The sequence below is a fragment of the Piliocolobus tephrosceles genome, unplaced genomic scaffold (genome assembly GCF_002776525.5).
Source record: "Piliocolobus tephrosceles isolate RC106 unplaced genomic scaffold, ASM277652v3 unscaffolded_19, whole genome shotgun sequence".
In the NCBI taxonomy this organism is placed as follows: Eukaryota; Metazoa; Chordata; class Mammalia; order Primates; family Cercopithecidae; genus Piliocolobus; species Piliocolobus tephrosceles.
This window is the reverse complement of record NW_022300975.1, coordinates 476887-495194: the sequence shown is the minus strand read 5'-3', so window position 1 is coordinate 495194 and position 18308 is coordinate 476887. Positions and strand designations below refer to the sequence as shown.

The 18308-nt window shown below is 37.2% G+C and overlaps 1 non-coding gene across 1 annotated transcript; it reads right to left on the bottom strand.

The window, feature by feature from the left end:
- Positions 1-5849: 5849 nt before the first annotated feature.
- Positions 5850-5980, bottom strand: LOC111545428. The gene has a single exon (XR_002732452.1). It is a non-coding gene; the product is annotated as a U6atac minor spliceosomal RNA (small nuclear RNA).
- Between the last annotated feature and the right edge of the window lie 12328 nt (positions 5981-18308).

Here is an 18308-nt window from a genome sequence, read left to right as displayed (position 1 = left end):
GGGTCATTTTTATCTAACATCTTATAAATGATCCAAAGTAGAAGCACAGAATAAAATCTTATAGTTCAGAAGCATGCAACTCTTTCAGAGAGTGAAGTGACAAGTGAATGAAGATAAGCAGTAGTAAATTTCTCAGAATCTGCAAGGGACAGTATAACAGACATAGAGCCCTTTGAAGGTAGGGAGCATGTAACTTCCTTCAACTCTATCTCTAACTCCAATCACATGGTGTGCACCCCAATATTTTTGCATAGTAAAAAGAAGAAGGGGACAGAGCCAGATGGCCGAATAGGAACAGCTCCAGTCTCCAGCTCCCAGGGCCAGCGACACAGAAGACAGGTGATTTCCACATTTTCAACAGAGGTACCGGGTTCATCTCACTAGGGAGTGCTGGACAATCGGTGCTGGTGAGCTGCTGCAGCCCAACCAGCCAGAGCTGAAGCAGGGCGAGACATCGTATCACCTGGGAAGCATAAGGGGGAAGGGAATCGCTTTTCCTAGCCAGGGGAACTGAGACACACAACACCTGGAAAATCGGGTAACTCCCACCCCAATACTGTGCTTTAAGCAAATGGGCACACCAGATTATATCCCACACCTGGCCGGGAGGGTCCCGCGCCCACGGAGCCTCCCTCATTGTTAGCACAGCAGTCTGCAATGTAACCACAAGGCAGCAGCAAGGCTGGGGGAGGGGCGCCTGCCATTGCTGAGGCTTAAGTAGGTAAACAAAGCCGCTGGGAAGCTCGAACTGGGTGGAGCTCACAGCAGCTCAAGGAAGCCTGCCCGTCTCTGTAGATTCCACCTCTGGGGACAGGGCACAGCTAAACAACAACAACAACAAAAGCAGCAGAAACCTCTGCAGATGCAAACGACTCTGTCTGACAGCTTTGAAGAGAGCAGTGGATCTCCCAACATGGAGGTTGAGATCTGAGAAGGGACAGACTGCCTGCTCAAGTGGGTCCCTGACCCCTGAGTAGCCTAACTGGGAGACATCCCCCACTAGGGGCAGACTGACACCCCACACCTCCCACAGTGGAGTACACCCCTGAGAGGAAGCTTCCAAAGCAAGAATCAGACAGGTACACTTGCTGTTCAGCAATATTCTATCTTCTGCAGCCTCTGCTGCTGATACCCAGGCAAACAGGGTCTGGAGTGGACCTCAAGCAATCTCCAACAGACCTACAGCTGAGGGTCCTGACTGTTAGAAGGAAAACTATCAAACAGGAAGGACACCTACACCAAAACCCCATCAGTACATCACCATCATCAAAGACCAGAGGCAAATAAAACCACAAAGATGGGGAAAAAGCAGGGCAGAAAAGCTGGAAATTCAAAAAATAAGAGCGCATCTCCCCCTGCAAAGGAGCGCAGCTCATCGCCAGCAACGGATCAAAGCTGGATGGAGAATGACTTTGATGAGAGAAGAAGGCTTCAGTCCATCAAACTTCTCAGAGCTAAAGGAGGAATTATGTACCCAGCGCAAAGAAACTAAAAATCTTGAAAAAAGAGTGGAAGAATTGATAGCTAGAATAATTACTGCAGAGAAGGTCATAAACAAAATGACAGAGATGAAAACCATGACATGAGAAATATGCGACAAATGCACAAGCTTCAGTAACCGACTCGATCAACTGGAAGAAAGAGTATCAGCGATTGAGGATCAAATGAATGAAATGAAGCGAGAAGAGAAATCTAAAGAAAAAAGAAAAAAAGAAATGAACAAAGCCTGCAAGAAGTATGGGATTATGTAAAAAGACCAATTCTACATCTGATTGGGGTGCCTGAAAGTGAGGGGGAAAATGGAACCAAGTTGGAAAATACTCTTCAGGATATCATCCAGGAGAACTTCCCCAACCTAGTAGGGCAGACCAATATTCAAATTCAGGAAATACAGAGAACGCCACAGTGATACTCCTCGAGAAGAGCAACTCCAAGACACATAATTGCCAGATTCACCAAAGTTGAAATGAAGGAAAAAATCTTAAGGGCAGCCAGAGAGAAAGGTCAGGTTACCCACAAAGGGAAGTCCATCAGACTAATAGCAGATCTCTTAGCAGAAACTCTACAAGCCAGAAGAGTGTAGGGGCCAATATTCAACATTCTTAAAGAAAAGAATTTTAAACCCAGAATTTCATATCCAGCCAAACTAAGTTTCATAAGTGAAGGAGAAATAAAATCCTTTACAGATAAGCAAATGCTTAAAGATTTTGTCACCACCAGGCCTGCCTTACAAGAGACCCTAAAGGAAGCACTAAACATGGAAAGGAACAACAGGTACCAGTCATTGCAAAAACATGCCAAAATGTAAAGACCATCAAGGCTAGGAAGAAACTGCATCAACTAACAAGCAAAATAACCAGTTAATATCATAATGGCAGGATCAAGTTCACACATAACAATATTAACCTTAAATGTTAATGGACTAAATGCTCCAATTAAAAGACACAGACTGGCAAACTGGATAAAGAGTCAGGACCCATCAGTTTGCTGTATTCAGGAGACCCATCTCACATGCAGAGACATACATAGGCTCAAAATAAAGGGATGGAGGAAGATCTACCAAGCAAATGGAGAACAAAAAAAAGCAGGGGTTGCAATCCTAGTCTCTGATAAAACAGACTTTAAACCATCAAAGATCAAAAGAGACAAAGAAGGCCATTACATAATGGTAAAGGGATCGATTCAACAGGAAGAGCTAACTATCCTAAATATATATGCCCCCAATACAGGAGCACCCAGATTCATAAAGCAAGTCCTTAGAGACTTACAAAGAGACTTAGACTCCCATACAATAATAATGGGAGACTTCAACACTCCACTGTCAACATTAGACAGATCAACGAGACAGAAAGTTAACAAGGATATCCAGGAATTGAACTCATCTCTGCAGCAAGCAGACCTAATAGACATCTATAGAACTCTCCACCCCAAGTCAACAGAATATACATTCTTCTCAGCACCACATCACACTTATTCCAAAATTGACCACATAATTGGAAGTAAAGCACTCATCAGCAAATGTAGAAGAACAGAAATTATAACAAACTGTCTCTCAGACCACAGTGAAATCAAACTAGAACTCAGGACTAAGAAACTCAATCAAAACCGCTCAACTACATGGAAACTGAACAACCTGCTCCTGAATGACTACTGGGTACATAACGAAATGAAGGCAGAAATAAAGATGTTCTTTGAAACCAATGAGAACAAAGATACAACATACCAGAATCTCTGGGACACATTTAAAGCAGTGTGTAGAGGGAAATTTATAGCACTAAATGCCCACAAGAGAAAGCTGGAAAGATCTAAAATTGATACTCTAACATCACAATTAAAAGAACTAGAGAAGCAAGAGCAAACACATTCAAAAGCTAGCAGAAGGCAAGAAATAACTAAGATCAGAGCAGAACTGAAGGAGATAGAGACACAAAAAACCCTCCAAAAAATCAATGAATCCAGGAGTTGGTTTTTTGAAAAGATCAACAAAATTGATAGACAGCTAGCAAGACTAATAAAGAAGAAAAGAGAGAAGAATCAAATAGACGCAATAAAAAATGATAAAGGGGATATCACCACCGACCCCACAGAAATACAAACTACCATCAGAGAATACTATAAACACCTCTACGCAAATCAACTAGAAAATCTAGAAGAAATGGATAATTTCCTGGACACTTACACTCTCCCAAGACTAAACCAGGAAGAAGCTGAATCCCTGAATAGATCAATAGCAGGCTCTGAAATTGAGGCAATAATTAATAGCCTACCAACCAAAAACAGTCCAGGACCAGATGGATTCACAGCTGAATTCTACCAGAGGTACAAGGAGGAGCTGGTACCATTCCTTCAGAAACTATTCCAATCAATAGAAAAAGAGGGAATCCTCCCTAACTCATTTTATGAGGCCAACATCATCCTGATACCAAAGCCTGGCAGAGACACAAAAAAAAAAAAGAATTTTAGACCAATATCCCTGATGAACATCAATGCAAAAATCCTCAATAAAATACTGGCAAACTGAATCCAGCAGCACATCAAAAAGCTTATCCACCATGATCAAGTGGGCTTCATCCCTGGGATGCAAGGCTGGTTCAACATATGCAAATCAATAAACGTAATCCAGCATATAAACAGAACCAAAGACAAAAACCACATGGTTATCTCAATAGATGCAGAAAAGGCCTTTGACAAAATTCAACAGACCTTCATGCTAAAAGCGCTCAATAAATTTGGTATTGATGGAACATATCTCAAAATAATAAGAGCTATTTATGACAAACCCACAGCCAATATCATACTGAATGGGCAAAAACTGGAAAAATTCCCTTTGAAAACTGGCACAAGACAGGGATGTTTATTGCAGCACTATTCACAATAGCAAAGACTTGGAATCTACCCAAATGTCCATCAGTGACAGACTGGATTAAGAAAATGTGGCACATATACACCATGGAATACTATGCAGCCATAAAAAAGGATGAGTTTGTGTCCTTCGTAGGGACATGGATGGAGCTGGAAACCATTATTCTCAGCAAACTATCACAAGAACAGAAAACCAAACACCGCATGTTCTCACTCATAGGTGAGAACTGAACAATGAGATCACTTGGACTCAGGAAGGGGAACATCACACACCGGGGCCTATCACGGGGAGGGGGGAGTGGGGAGGGATTGCACTGGTAGTTATACCTGATGTAAATGACGAGTTGATGGGTTCAGCACACCAACATGGCACAAGTATACATATGTAACAAACCTGCATGTTATACACATGTACCCTAGAACTTAAAGTATAATAATAATAATAATAATAATAATAATAATAAAGAAAAAAAAAAGAAGGAAGTTTGTAAAGTGGAAAACCAAAAAGTTAAGTCAAGGAGAGCAATCTATGATACCAAAGAAGTATAATTAGTAAACTTAAGAAGAGTCAGCTGTTATCTACAGCCCTGCAAAAGAACAAGAAAACAGATGGAGGAAGTGAACTCAATATGCCCCTGGGACTAAGACCACAAAGCCAATTCAGTTCAATGCAGCAAAGATGGAGCACAGGAGGAGACCCTGGTATAGACAGACTTGAAGTGAATGACAACAAAGGGGTCTGAATTAAATAATACCACTTGCCAGCTGAACGTAATTGAGCTCTTTACAATTATCTAATTTAATTAACTTTTTGCACTTGGCTTATACTCTGATAAATCTTCACACTTACAGTAAAGCAACTTTATGAAAGACAATGGCCAGAGAAGTTAGAACAAGAGATTATTTTTTGAAAAATTTAGATTTTTTTATTCTGAGATTTTTTTTTTTAGCCTTGATTTTATAGATTGCATTTCCATGGCCATATTTGACATGTTTCTCTGTCCCTTTGGTTTTCTCCAAATTGATAGTTTTACAGATTCCAGCAGATTTAGGTTCAACTTTAGCAAAAATATTATTTGAGGATACATTTGTTTTAAGGAGACTCTCAAATGTCTTCCAGAGGTCAATGAGATGTGCAAAAGGGAATTCACTTAGATAATATTTTAGGGGTGTATTTCAGAAAAAAATATAGCTCATAAATAAAAGATTTACTCATTTTACTCCAAATAGCAGTACAGACAATTCCAAAAATAGTTACAAAGACTTTTTTTTAAAGCTCTGTCATTGAAATAAATGTAAGACACTCTCAAGGTGACAATATTCTTGTGAGGTATGAAATTCCCTGTATGTTTGAAAAATTAATCCTTGTTGCTGTTGTTTTACTATTTTGTTTTATGATACTGATTCTCAAGAGTTTAAAGCCTAGTTAGGGATCCACAATAGACACAATAATTAAAGAATACAAACAAATGCACTAGAAGGTACTTAATAAAACGTCCTTGGAAGCAGGTGTCAATGCCTTAATAATCTTGTGTGTTGTCAGGCCCGAGGGCCTCTTCCATTCTTGTCAAGGGGAGTGCTACTGCTAGCCTTAGCTTTCTCTCCTTTCATACAACACAGTAAAATACCGTTGGGAAGAGCTAATTCTCACCAAGAAAACAGAGAGAGTATTTTCTATATTTGGGAAATATCCAATACTATCAAAATCTTGATAACTAAGCCAAATTGGAAAACATATAGTTATTGCCAGGAAGAGATGCTTAAGGATAGAGTTATCTGATGGTTCTTGAAAGAAGCAGAATGACAAAGGGAAAAAAAAGGACTTATTAAAATTATTTAAATTTCCAAAATTCAATGACAATACAAATGTTTAGACAAGTTACACCCGTGCTTGATTCTAGGTTCATATTTTATACATCAAACAGGTGTAATAATGTCTTGTTAAATGTAGCAAAGTTAATAATAAATTGGGTTCACAGTAAATAAATAAATAGGCAGCAATTTTTAATAACTACTATAAAAATATCTTAGAAAGTAGTGGGTTGGAAAAAAAATTCTAAGTTAATACCGTATTAGAGTAACATTAATAGAATCATTAATAGAATAACATAATAGAATTAATAGAGTGTGAGAAAGTGTGCTCACAAGTGGTTATCAGTGGTTAAGCTAATCAAAAAAGAAACTCAATAGAACTTTTAGTCCAAGGACATTACCTTATCAATATTTTTATTTAGGAGTTCTCACATAAGTCATTCTGAGAACTACAAAATGTCTTCATGAGATGCACTTATCAATGGAATAAAAATAAACCATATGATAAAATATCCTATAATTCTACAATGGTATCCAGGGTGGGACAATGTAACGCAGCAATGAGTAGATAATAACTTGGAAATTATCTGATGAAAGTTTTGTGTAGGTAAAATACAAAACAACTTTTTGCCACCCCATGTCCCTCCTCATGATAGATTCTATGAAATACCCCGAATTGTGTCCACAGATATATCACCTTCAATTTTACTGTGGGCCAGAAAGAGAGCCAGGTATCTATCAACAGTAATCATCATATAAAAAGAAAGTATGAGTGCATATTTACGTGTGTATGATTGTTTATCTATTTGGGATGCTAAGTTTTCTGTCCACTGAAAATTGACCTATGCTTTTCTCCCTGCCTTTTCATATGGCTAAAAGATAGGAGTTTAATTTATCCTCCTAACATTTTCTCAAACATATTTCTAGTGATCTAGGCAATGTATTCTAGCTAATGTATCTTACTTGACCTATCAGGAGTATTTGACACTCTTAATCAGTTCTTATTCATTGAAACGCTTCTCTCTTGGTTTCTAGGACACCAAAATTAGCATTTTCCCCTCCATGTCACTGAATTCTCCTTTGCCCTTTTCCAGCTATTTTTCATCCCTTTGACCTCCAACCATCAAAGTGCCCCAAGGATGAGTCCATTAATCTTTTCTTTATTCACACTCCCTCTTTGTGATCTTATTCAGTCTAAAAATTTAAATACTAACTATGCCAAACACTCCAAATTTAGACCTCCTGCCCACTTTTCTCTCAAACTGTAATCTTCTATTTCCAACTCCCTCTTCAGGACCTTCACGTTAATATCAAATAGGTAACTCAAATGCAACACGTCCCAAACTGTACTCCTGTATCTCAGTCCCAACCCTACATTCTACAATCTTCTCCTTTTGGTAAGTGTGATGCCATTTTTCTGGTTACTGAGACAGGACCACTAGAATCAGTGATGGCTCTTCTTGTCCTATCAAGTCCCAAATTCAATCTCAGCAAATCCTGTTGATACTATTTTCAAAATATGTCCAGAACTGACTCTTTTTCTTCACTTCCCAGGTGCTGATACCACCCAGTTCCAAAGCATCATCATCTCTCACCTGGATTAAATCTGTAGCCTTGTAACTGGTTTCCCAGCTCCAATCTTGGCCACAGTTCTTCCACCCATTACCAATCTGTTCTCAACCCAGTGGTCAGAGAGATTCTTTTAAGCCTAAGTCATGGCACAAAACTCTTTCCAAACCTCTTCTTATCTTTCCTAGATTAAAATCACTCTGGAATAAGGGAAAGAGATGGAATTAGAGATGAAATGGAGCTGGAGCCTATCATGAGGGCTCTGAAGGACTTCTTGAGAGCTTGGGATTCTTCTGTGGGAAAGAGGGGAGACTTTGAAATGTTTTGAGCAGACTATTTTCTGTCACATGGTGATAATAGCTCCAAGAAAAAATAAAGCAGAGAAGTGGGGAGGAGAGAGTACTGGTGTGAGAAGTGATGGCAAAAACTGCAATTATTTTTGCACCAACCTAATAATATTAATCAGACTGGATCAGAAAAAGCCTAAAACCCAGGAGGGAACAAGTCATATGAATATCCAGGGATATGTTATTCTAAGAAGAAGAAACAGTAAATGTAAAGGAAGGCCCTCATTTGGGAGTATAGCTTACTTATTCAAAGAAATTTTACTTCACATGATATACATTTAGTAACAACTTATTGAATAACTGATAACTCTTAATTTAGATGTAATTACATATATTGATCCAAACTTTAAAATTATTTTCAGTGGCCTGATTCCATAACTAACACAGTCCCAATAAATTTCACAATCTACTGGCTTTTGCTTTTCACACGGCACTAGCTAAAGAGAACAGAAGATGTTCTGAGTACACATTTAAAAAATCATTTTCTGACAGCTCCACTCTTCCAAGTCTGGATGAGGTAACGCTTCTCTGTGCTATTATTCTTTTTTTTTTTTTTTTTTTTTTTTTTTTCCAGTAGAGATGGGGTTTCACCGCATTAGCCAGGGTGGTCTTGATCTCCTGACCTCATGATCCGCCCGCCTTGGCCTTTCAAAGTGCTGGGATTTCAGTCGTGACCCACCGCGTCCGGCGCTATTATTCTTTATTATGCTTATCTTAGCCCTCATTATACTGGATATACTTGGGTCTAACCCCACTATTGAGATTTTAGAGGTTAATAAATAAATTCTTCCTTGTCTGAGAAAGGTAGATAGACACAGGAATTGAACACATAGAGACTTTAAGATGTTAGTTTTATTATTGACTTATTAAAAGAAGAAAAAGTCTGGACTAAAGATATATGACTAAATAATCATGATAATGTTCATCACTGAGTTAGATATCTAATACTCACTTTACTAGTTGTCACAGTTGGACTAACATTGGCCTCCTTTGATCTGTGGAAAAAGCCCCTTTTAGCTTCCTGTAAGCAGAAAGATTCCAAATCTGAGTACTTCCACAGGGGTGAAGTCATGCATGCCTAATACTCAATCCTATATTCTCCATCCAATAAAACATTTAACCTTCTCTGGGGAGGATTGGTAAAGAGGCAAAGAAAACTCAAAATCTTGAGTTTTCCTCTACTTGGAAACAGGATTGATCCATAAAGTCTCAACACTCAAGGATGCCTGTATGTCATGTTCTCCATTTAATTCTCAGTGCTTAAGAAACTGCCTGGTATATAGAAAGTTAAAAACAAATATTAGATTAAATAAGTAGTTAAAGATCATGGTAAAAATCTAATATTATCCTTTTCTCACTCCCTAAAAACTAAACACGTCAAAATTATCCAGAGGAGGCAGGCTAGATGGAATATATGCTTAAGGTTCTTGCTTAGTTTCTGCAGCATCCTGCCAATACTGCCAAAACTTATCCTTATGTCTAGTTTAAAATTAATCACCAAGATAGTATTTCTCATTCATCTAGGAAAACTATACAATGAAAACAATATTAAGAACCACTCTCTTGTTTTAGATATATAGGAGCCAAGGACTAGCCACAGCGTATGGAATGGGTGATCCGAGCGATCGAACACAGTATAGATGAAAAGAACATGTACCATTCAACTGAGGTGTCACTCCAAAGAAGCCAGGCAGAGACCCAAAAATCCAATTTATTTTTATTTTTAATGGCTACATAGTAGATATATATATTTATGGAATATCAAATATGAGATATTATGATACAAGCATACAATGCCTAATAATCACATGAGGGTAAATGGGGTATCCATCACCTCAAGCATTTATCCTCTCTTTGTGTTACAGATCAGTCAATTCTACTCTTTTAGCTATTTTTACTTGTATCATAAATTGTTGACTGTAGTCATCCTGTTGTTCTATCAAATATTAGATCTTACTCATTCTATTTTTTTGTACCCATTAACCATTTCCACTTTCCTCAACCTTCACCACCCCTTGTAACCTCTGGTAAACATCATTCTACTTTCTATCTCTGTAAGTTCAATTATTTTAATTTTTAGATCTCACAAATAAGTAAGAATATGTGACGCTTGTCTTTCTGTGCCTGGCTTATTTCACTTAACCAAATGAACTCTAGTACCACCCATGCAGTTACAAATGATAGGATATCATCTTTTATGACTAAATAGTACTCCATTGTGTACATTTTGCATGTACATTTTACACATTTTATATTGTGTACATGTACTATATTTCTTTATTCGTTTATCTGTTGTTGGAAACTTACATTGCTTCTAATTCTTGGCTATTGCAAAGCATGCTGCAATAAACGTGGGAGTGCAGAAATCTCTTCGATACACTGATTTTCTTTTTGGAGGGCATATACTTAGCAGTGAGATTACTTGGTTATCTGATAGTTCTATTTTTAGTTTTTGCAGGAACCTTCAAATTATTCCCCGTAGTGATTGTAATAATTTATATTCCCACCAATAGTGTACGAATGTTCCTTTACTTCACATGCCAGCCAGCGTTCATTATTAACATTCTCTTAAATAAAAGCTATTTTAATTGGGGTAAGATGATATCTCATTATAGTTTTGATTTGCATTTCTCAGTCAATCAGTTATATTGAGCACCTTATCATGTACCTATTTGCCATCTATGTCTTCTTTTGAGAAATGTCTACTCAGATCTTTTGCCCATTTTTAAGTCATATTGTTAGATTTGTTCCTACAGAGTTGTTCGAGCTCCTTATATATTCTGGGTTTTAATACCTCATCAAATGGATAGTGTGCAAATATTTTCTTCCATTATTTGGGTTGTGTCTTCACCCCATTGTTTCCTTTGCTGTGCCAAAACTTTTTAACTTGATGTGATCCCATTTGTTCATTTTTGCTTTTCTTGTCTGTGTTCATGAGATATTACTCAATAAATCTTCACCCAGTCCAACGTCTTGGAGAGTTTCCCCGGAGTTTTCTTTAATTCATTTTACAGTTAGAGGTCTTAAATTTAAGTCTTCAGTCCATTTTGATTTGATTTTTACCAATTGGTTGTGTAGTTTCATTCTTCTGCCTATGGACATCCAGTTTTCCCGGCATCATTTATTAAAAGGCTGTCCTTTCCCCCAAAATATGTTCCTGGCACCCCTGTCAAAAATGAATTCACTGTAGATGTATGAATTTATTTCTGGATTCTATTGTATTCCATTGGTCTATGTGCCTGCTTTTATTGCAGTACCATGATTTTTTTATTACAATAACTCTGTACTATAATTTGAAGTCAGGTAATGTAATTCCTCCAGTTTTGTTCTTCTTGCTCATAGCTTTGAGCTATTCTAGACCTGTTCTGGTTCCATATAAATTTTAGAATTTTTTAAAATTTCAATTTCTGTGAAGAATACTTGTTTTAATAGAAATTGCATTGAATCTGTAGGTTGCTTTGGTTAGTATAGATACTTTAATTATATTGATTATTCTAATCCACAAACATGGGATATCTTTGCATTTCTTTGTGTTTTCTTCAGTTTCTTTCATCAGTGTTTCACAGCTTTTACTGTAGACATCTTACACTTACTTGGTTACTTATTAGGTATTTTATTTTATTTCTAGCCATTTCAAATGGGATTTTTCCTTGATTTTTTTTTTTTTTTTTGAGACGGAATCTCACTCTGTTGCCCAGGCTGGAGTGCAGAGTGTAGGAGTGTAGTGGAGCCATCTCGGCTCACTGCAACCTCTACCTCCTGGGTTCCAGGCATTCTCCTGACTCAGTCTCCTGAGTAGCTGTGATTACAGGCATGCACCACCATGTCCAGCTAATTTTTTTTTTTTTTTTGTATTGTTGGTAGAGATGGGGTTGACCGGCTGATCTTGAACTCCTGGCCTCAGATGATCTGCTGGTCTCAGACTCCCATAATCCTTAATTTCTTTTTCAGATTGTTTGCTGTTGGCATATGGAAATGCTACCGATTTTTGTATGTTGATTTTGTATCCTGCAATTTTACTGTATTTGCTTTATTTTAGAGTTCTAACATTTTTTTGGTGGAGTCTTTAGGATTTTCCAAATATCAGATTATCTAATCTGGAAAGAGTAATATTATGACTTATTTTCTTTCTATTTGGATGCCCTTTATTTCTTGTCTGATTACTCTAGCTAGGACTTCTGGTACTATGTTGAATAACATTGGTAAAAGTGGGCATTCTTCTCTTATTCCAGATCTTAAAGGGAAGGCTTTCAGTATTTTCCAATTTACTATGATACAAGATATGGGTCTGTCATATATGGCTTTTATTGTGTTTAGGTATGTTCCTTCTATACCCAGTTTTTTTAATGGTGTTTTTCTATGATGGGATGTTGAATTTCATTAATTAGGTTTTCAGCATCAACTGAAATGATCATATGGTTTTTGTCCTTCATTCCATTGATATGATGCATAACATTGATTGTTTTGCATATATTAAAGTATCCTTGCATCCCTAGATAAATTCTGCTTGGTAATAATTATGGTTAATGTAATGTGTTGTTGAATGTGGCTTGCTAGAAATTTGTGGAGGATTTTTGCATCAATATTCTTCAGGGATATTAGCCAGTAGTTTGTTTATTTTTTATTTTTTAATGTTTTGTATGCTTTTGGTATCATGATAATACTGGCTTCATAGAATGAGTTTGGAAGTATTTTCTGCTCCACTTGTTTTGGGGGGTGGGGAGAATAGTTTCAGTAACATTAGTATTAGTTCTTCTTAAAATGTTTGTAAAAATTACCAGTAAAGTCATGGGGTTCCGGGTTTTTCTTTGCTGGCAGATGTTTCTTTACAGTTCCAGTTTCATTACTTGTTACTAGTGTGTTTAAATTTTGGATTTCTTCATGGTTCAATCTAGCTGGGCTGTATGTGTCTAGAAATGTATTAACATCTTCTATATTTTCCAGTTTACTGGCATATGGTTGTTCCTAGTTATCTCTAAGGATCATTTGAATTAGTGCATTATCAGTCATATTGTCTCCTTTTTCATCTCTGATCTTATTTATTTGGATCTTCTCTCTTATTTTCTTAGTCTGGCTAAAGGTTTGTAGATTTGTTTATCATTTTAAAAATGAAATTTTTCATTCTGTTGATCTTTTGTGTTGTTTCTTCATTTAAATTTCATTTATTACTGATAAATAAAATTTTATTATTTCTTTTATTTTTTTCTCCTACTGATTTTGGGTATACTTTATTCTTGCTTTTCTAATTCTTTAAAATGCATCATTAGGTTGTTGATTTGAAATTTTTCTACTTTTTCAATGTAGACACTTATTGCCATGAACTTTCCTTCTTAGTACAACTTTCCCTGTGTCCCACAGGTTTTTGTATGTTATGTTCCATTAGCATTTGCTTCATGAACATTTTCAATCCCTTCTTAATTTCTTCATTAACCCACTGGTTATTTGGAAACATATTGTTTAGTTTTGAAGTGTTTGTATAGTTTCCAAGATTTTTCTTGTTATTGATTTGTAATTTTATTCCATTGTGGTCAGAGAAGATACTTGAAATAATTTGATTTTTTTTGAATTTTTTAAAACTTGTTTTGCAACCTAACATATGATCTATGCTTGAGAATCTACATGGTGAGAAGAATATGCATTCTTCTGTAATTCGATAAAATGTTCTGTAGATAAATATTAAGTCTTTTTGTTCTATAGTGCAGCTTACATCCAACATTTATTGAATTTATGTCTATGTAATTTGTCCAGTGGTGAAAGTGAGGTGTTGATGTCTCCAGTTATTATTGTATTGGGATCTATCTCTCTTCTTAGCTCTAATAATATCTGCTTTATATGCCTGGGTGCTCCAGTGGTGGTTCCATATATCTTTAAAGTTGTTATATCTTCTTGCTGAATTCAACCCTTTATTAGTATATAATGACCTTCTTTGTCTCTTTTTATAGTTTTTGTCTTGAAATCTATTTTGTCTGATATCAGTATAGATTCTCTTGCTTTTTTAAAATTTCCATTTGCATGGAATGTTTTCCAACCCTTTATTTTCTGTCTCTGTGTGTCTCTATAGGTGAAGTGTGTTTCTTTTTGGGTAACAGAAAGAAAGGCCTTGTTTTCTTATTGACTCAGCCACTCTGTGTTTTAATTGGACAGTTTAATCAATTTACACTCAGTAATATTATTGATAAGTAAGGATTACTCCTATCATTTTGTTATTTGATTTCTGGTTGTTTTGTTCTCTCTCCCTTCTTCTCTTCCTTTTAGTAAAGAATATTTTCTCTGGTGGTGTATTTTCATTTCTTGCCTTTTGTTTATTGTGTATCTTTTGTAGGATTTTTTAAAATTTGCAGTTACTATGAAATTTGCAAATACTATCTTAAAACCCATTGTTTTAAAGTGATGACAACATTTATTGCATAAACAAACTAACAAGCAAAGAGAAAGATAATAATAAACACTACATTTTATCTTCATTCCCTCACTTTTAAACTGTTGGTTGTTTCTATTTATATCTTATTGCACTGTTTATGTTTTGAGAGGTTTTGTAGTTATTTTTTACTGGTTCATCTTTTGGTCTTTCCACTCAAGATATGAATGGTTTATATATCACAATTACAGTGTTTTAATATTATGTGTTTTTCTGTGTATTTACTATTACCAGTGAGTTTTGCACCTTCAGTTGATTTCTTATTGCTCATTAACATTCTTTTCTAACTTCCTTTAGCATTTCTTATAAGACAGGTCTGGTGTTGATGAAATCTCTTGGCTTTTGTTTGTCTGAGAAAGTCTTTCTTTCTCCTTCATGTTTGAAGAATATTTTCACTAGATATACTATTCAAGGGTACAGATTTTTGCCTTCAGCACTTTTAGATATATCGTGGCACTCTCTCCTGACCTTTAAGGTTTCTACTGAAAAGTCTACTGCCACACATATTTGAGTTCCATTGTATGTTTTTTGTTTCTTTTCTCTTGCTGCTTTTAGGATCCTTTCTTTTCCTTGACCTTGGGGAGTATGATTATTAAATGTATTGAAGTAGTCTTATGTGGGTTAAATCTGTCTGGTGTTCTATAACCTTCTTGTACTTGAATATTGATATCTTTCTCTAGGTTTCAAAAAGCATTTCTTTGAATAAACTTTCTACCTCATCTCTTTCTTTACCTCCTCTCTAAGGCAAATAACTTTTAGGTTTGCCTTTTTTAGGCTATTTTCTAAACCTTCTAGGTGTGCTTCACTATTTTTAAATTTTATATAAATTTTTACTTTTATATAAGTAAAAAAGAGTGAAGCACACTTTGAAGATTTAGAAAATTTATTTTCTTTTGTCTCATCTGACTGTGTATTTTCAAATAGCCTGTCTTCAAGTTCACCAATTCTTTCTTTTGCTTGACCTATTCTGCTGTTAAAAGATCCTGATGCATTCTTCGGTATGTCAGTTGAATTTTTCAACTCCAGAATTTCTCCTTAATTCTTTTTAAATTATTTTAATCTCTCGGTTAAATTTATCTGATAGAATTCTGAATTCAAACCAGGTAGTTTGATTTTTCTATCTGAAAGATCACATATTCTATGCTCTATAGGGTTAGTTACTGGTGCCTTATTGACTTTGCTTAGGTCATGTTTTCCTGGATGGTCTTGCTGCCTGTTGATGTTTGTCAGTGTCTGGGCAATTGAAGAGTTATGTAGCTCTTGTAGGTTTCACAGTCTAGGTTTGTTTGTACCTTTCTTTTTAGGGGAAGGCCTTCCAGGTATTCAAAGGGACTTGGGTATTGTCATCTAAGTTTTTGATGACTGCCATCTTGTTTGCATTAGGGAACATCTAAAGTCCAGCAACACTGTGGATCTTTCAGGCTCATTGAGATACTACCTTGATAGCCTTATTAGATAGTATCTGGAAGAATTATCTATATTACTACACAGAGCCTCTTGCTCTCTTCCCTTTCTTTCTTCCAAATAAATGGATCTCTCTCTCTCTCTCTCTCTCTGTGCTGAGCCATCTGGAGCTTGGGATGGCACAACACATGACTCCTGTGGCCACCACCAGAAGCCAGCACAGCACTGTGTTTCACCAAAAGCTTGCTTTAACAACTGCATTGCCACTGCCTCCATTTGCTGAAGGGCTAGGCCTCTACAATTAGCAAGTGGCAAATTCAGCCAGGCTTGTCTTTCCCTTCAGGGTGGCAAGGATGCCCCCAGTCCCCGGTGGATCCTGAGATGCTATCTCCTAGGTGGGGCATGATGGCAAAAACTTTAGGAATCTACCTGGTACCCTATTCTACTGCAGCTGAGCTGGCACCCAAGCTGGAAGACAAAATCCTCCCCATTATTTCCTCCTCTTTACACAAGCAGAGAAGTGTCTCCCTGTGGCCACCAATGCCCCAGACCCACAGCAAGTACTACCTGGATATTGCTAATGTTCATTCAATGCCCAAGTCAGATTCTGGTGAATGCTGACAGGTCTGGGACTCTCTCTTTAGGGCCGTTGGCTCCCCACTGGTGCAGGGTAAGTCCGGAAGTGTCATTCAAGAGCCAAAGCCTAAAATCAGAGATGCTACGAGCCCAGTTGGTGCTCTACCCCACTGTGGCCAGTCTGGTACCCAAGCTGCAAGACAATGTCCTCTTTATCCCTTTATTCTTCTCTCTCTTTTTCTCAAGCAGAAGTGCTGAGTCGTACCTGAAGCCAATATTTCTCTCAGTCTCACCCAAGATCCACGGTGAGTACTTCCCGGGTACCACTATTGTTTATTCAGGGCCTCAGGGCTCTTTAGTCAGCAGGTGATAAACTGTGCCAGGACTGGGTTCTTCTCTTCAAACAGGCAGGTTCTCTTTTCACCCAGGGTATGTCGAGAAATGTTGTCCAGGAGCTAAGGCCTGGAATGAGGACCTCAGAACTCTGCCTGGTGCCCTATCCTGTTGTGGCTGAGCTGGTATTTAAGTTGTAAGACAAAGTCCTCTTTACTCTTTCTTCTCCTTTCCTCAAGTGGATGGGAGGTGTCTTTCCCAGAGCTGTAAGCTCAACTGCCTGGAGTTGGGGGAAGGATGGTGCAAACCCTCTCTTGTTTACTCCAGGTGACATCTCAGTAGGTTGCATGCCCCACAAGTCTACTGACTCTGAGCCCAGAACAGCAGCAGGACTTGTCCAGGAATTGCAATTATTATGGTCTTGACTGCCTTTCATGTTTATTTAAGACCTCAGAGCCCTTTTGCCCATGGTGGTGAGGGTTATCAAAACTCAGTTTCCAACTGGTGGGATAGACGATTCTCCTCTGACTAGGGCTAGTCTAAGTGTTCCTTCTGTGGGCACTGGCTGAGTCGTGCTTGGTGTTGTTTTCTGCTGTGACAGGGCAGTACTGAATTCCAAAGCAAAGTCCCACAATCATTGCATTCTCCTTCCCCCAAGTGTACAGCTTTTCCATGCCAGGCAGCCAGTGCCAGGGAATGGGGGAGGAGTGGTGAAAGCAATTCAAGAACATCTTTCCTATTCTTTGCAGTGTCTCTTTTTAAATATCTGTTCAAAACCTAATTTTTGGTTCTTTTAAGGTACTACTTTTGTGTTCGGTTTGGTGATCCTAGGAGAAGAGATGATCAGTGGCAGCTTCTTTTCAGTCATCGTGCTTTGCCTCCAAAAATCCAATTTTAATACATTGCAAAAGCCAGGAATACGACACCAGAGCAGAAGAGAGTAGGCAAGAAGAATAGCGGATAATGCCTGGAGAGATTCCCATTCAGATAATACAGGCGGTTAACATTTGTGCTTTTGATACTCCAAATATCTACGATTATAAATATCAAAGATTTAGACCCATATTCACTTGCTCCCCCATTAGAAGAGATTAACAAAAAGAAGGTCCACAAAGAAGCACTTGTTGCTTCAGTTGACATGATTAGTGACACACTGGGAATCATTTTACATTTATGTAAATTCCTACTCCCATTTGGCAGAGGTCATGCTCATGCTTTTTTGTTTTATATTTAGTTTTTAGCATGTCTGTTTAGAAATAATTAAATAATTATCCTATCCTGCTCTTAAATTTATTGATTTTTTATTGCCTGTGTTCAATCAGATATTAATATTGTTGATTATGTTTGCTCTGTTTTGTTTGTTTTCTAAATCCTTCCTGGAATTTCCCTTTACTTTACTTGATTATTTTCCTGTAGTTCCATTAACATATTGATCACAGTTAGTTTAAATCCCTTCGCTGATATTTTCAACATCTTGATTATCTGTC